The sequence below is a fragment of the Mangifera indica genome, chromosome 6 (genome assembly GCF_011075055.1).
Source record: "Mangifera indica cultivar Alphonso chromosome 6, CATAS_Mindica_2.1, whole genome shotgun sequence".
NCBI classification, from domain to species: domain Eukaryota; kingdom Viridiplantae; phylum Streptophyta; class Magnoliopsida; order Sapindales; family Anacardiaceae; genus Mangifera; species Mangifera indica.
The window spans coordinates 15,584,058-15,587,236 of NC_058142.1; the positions used below are offsets into that span (position 1 = coordinate 15,584,058).

Here is a 3,179-nt window from a genome sequence, read left to right on the forward strand (position 1 = left end):
CAATGATGGCAAGGGAGGGCAATAGAGAGAAGGCATTTTGCAGATTCAAACATTTGCGATATGATGAGAAATGAAATAGTAGTGATATGGTAAGAAGTGGAAGAATTTACGAGGGTTTATTAATCTATGAAATTGTAAGTTTTGGGCTTTCGCAAAAGGCAACGTTTCAATGACAATAATGCAGAGAAATCGAAACATCCTCTTATTCCTCATTTCATCTCTACTCTTTATCCCTTCTTATCTCCAAAACGATTGAAGACTATTGTTCATCTTCTACCAACAATCAAATGGTCAGTAAAGAGGAAAAATCAATAACGTCTACTATTCTTCCAAAATTCCCTGTTTTTAGTAATACTATATACACAAATAGTATATATAATTTTATATAGAAATAATAATATATTACTGTATAATTAGATAATTTTAATTAAAAATAAAATAATATTTAATTATATGATAATATATTATTATTTATATATAAAGTTATCATATTATTTTATTGATTTTAAAAATCTTACTTGATTCTGTATTGCTTATTTAGAATTACATTTTTAATTTAACTTTTTTTTTTATGTAGGTGATTTTTTTCCTACAACAGCCATTAATACACAAGACTTGTAACTAATACTTAAAATCATATTTAAGGAATTTAATATTTATATAAGTGTCTTCTCATAAATGAGAGTCCGACTTGCAAACTCTTTGATTGAGACTTTGTACCTAAACGAAAGATAAAGATTGAAACCTATAAAATTTCACGTGGGATCATTAATACTCATCAAATTAGGTAAAATAAATTTTATAAATTTTAAATTAAAGATAAAGTAACTTTCAATTAAATATTCAAAATTAAGAAATATAATTTTAAATAAATTATAAACGTTGGGAGTTCTTTTTTAAGAGCATATCGAAATAGGTCATCTAGCATTGTTTAATAATTTAGCTGATTAAATATGACAAGCTTCGTTGATTATAATTAGATACATGAATCTGAATTTTACATCCTAACTTTGTCCATATGAACCTTTTCAACAAGTTAATTATTTCATTTAAGCCAAAGGACTTGTTCCCATCCAAAGTTTACTTTTTATCCAAGTTCGTTTGAATGATTATGACTTTATTTTCGTTTAGACAACAATGAATTATCTAAACAAATCATTTGTCGTCTAGATGAATAATTCGTCTTGTTCATCATCTAAATGAATAAGTAGAACTAGAGAGAGATAACTGAGAAGGAGAGAGAATGTCAAAGATGAAGAGATATTACCAAAAGAATGCTAAAAAAGTCATCGTTCACTAAAAAATTCATTGAAAAATTAAATCTTAAGGGAAAAATATGTAATTATTAAAAATTAACGAGAAATTATTAGTTTTTAAGATTTAGAGAAAAAATTAGATAAAATTTTAGTTTTTTTAATATCATTGTTAAATAATAATTTTACCCATAAAATTAATAAATTTTATTAATTTTAATAATACATAAATAAATATTTAAGTTCTTAAAAAATAATAGATATATACTTAAAAAATGAGTAAAATTTTATGTAAGAATAGGTACTTTGGCCTTTCAATTAAGGCCTACCTTAATATCTTTTTAATTTAATTATATAATTATCTTTACAAATTGATCTACCGTTGATAAAGCCTCATAATTCTGGGTGTGGGCAATTAAGAAGGGAAATTAAACAGACAAACCCCCCCTGCGTGGTGTTTCCCTGAGCCGCCAAACACTTGGTCAAAGGGGAGCAAATATACAGACAGCCCATGTGAATGCCAACTTATCCATTTCGTAATTTAATAAAATTGTTATAATAATGCCAACCAATGACTTTCATGTAAGGACAAACAATCCATAGCTATCTTACCAAAACATATATATCTATGATATTTATCATTAATATAAATTAAAATATTTTAAAAAGAGTAATTACGTGATAAAAGATATAACTAAAAAACTTTAAAATTTTGAATGGTAGATAATATTTTCAAAAATAGTGATATGTTAATTGAAATTTTTACTATTTTATTATTATTATATTTAAAAAATATATATTTTATAATATGTATACAGTACAATCACATAATATTTAGGGATCATATAATCAAGTGACGGTGGTACCAGAAATCTCGAGCATCCACTTATTTATACTAGTTTTGCAAAACCATAACCAGCGACAACATCAGAAGTGCCAACAAATAGTAAGTCCTGAGGAAATTTGAGCCAGCTGCAAAAGAAACAGGCATAATGGGAAAATGTTTGAGCTTCAGTTTTATGCATTGATGCAGCTTAATACATTAACAAACAGATCACAAGCTTCTTCTTAAGGCAAAAGGAAAGTAGCACAATATGCGCTTATAAATTTTCAATCTTACCTTGATTTTTACCGTCATCAGCCCATGCAGGAGCTGGTGATGGAGATTGAGAAATCCCCAGGTTCACACAATCCGATCCAATAGCACCTTAAATTAACAACCAATTTTACTAATTCGTTATTGTTGAAGCATAGAACTGGATCATTATACACCTAAACAATTTAACCTAAAGTGTGCCTCTCAGTTATGTTATCTTACATTCACTGTAGCATGGAAAAGCAGAATTGTTAAGAAGATTATAATAACCAGGATCACATTCACAACTGTATGAGAAATTTGATATCCTGTTGCATGATCCACCTTCACAGTTGGTCAATTGGCAGACTATAAAATCAAAACTCAATGAATTAGTACCATGACACCAGCTGATGACAAGCAAAAGTAATAGTGTAAATGTTGTGGTGCTTACAGTCAATGATTGACAGGTTAGCGGATGATTTCTGTTGAACAGGAGAAGGTGCTGCTATGCAACTGTTATTCAGTGTACCTGGAAAGCCAAAGTATCAGCATCAACAAAAACCAGAAATAAAAGTTGCAGTTGATCATATATCATAAAGTCCAAGTATGCAGCATTAAACAACTAAAAGAGTCACAATCTTTAACTTTGATACGATATTTCGATTAAATCTTACCATATTCTTACCTTGAAAGAAATATATAAGATAATATTTTTTTTAATTTTTTAATTCAGGCTGGTGGTGCATGTTAATCACAGCCTAATTTGCTGGTGTATATGGTGAGATTTGGTCTATTTCTTAAATGAGATGTAGAAACACTTGTAAGATCTAATCGAAATATCGTATCAA

The 3,179-nt window shown here is 28.2% G+C and overlaps 1 long non-coding RNA gene across 1 annotated transcript; it reads right to left on the reverse strand.

Moving 5' to 3' along the window:
• Positions 1 to 2,077: 2,077 nt before the first annotated feature.
• LOC123217879 lies at positions 2,078 to 2,956 on the reverse strand. Its single transcript, XR_006502571.1, has 4 exons — positions 2,783 to 2,956; positions 2,572 to 2,697; positions 2,374 to 2,460; positions 2,078 to 2,225 (listed from the first exon to the last, which is right to left on the reverse strand). It is a non-coding gene; the product is annotated as an uncharacterized LOC123217879 (long non-coding RNA).
• Positions 2,957 to 3,179: the final 223 nt, after the last annotated feature.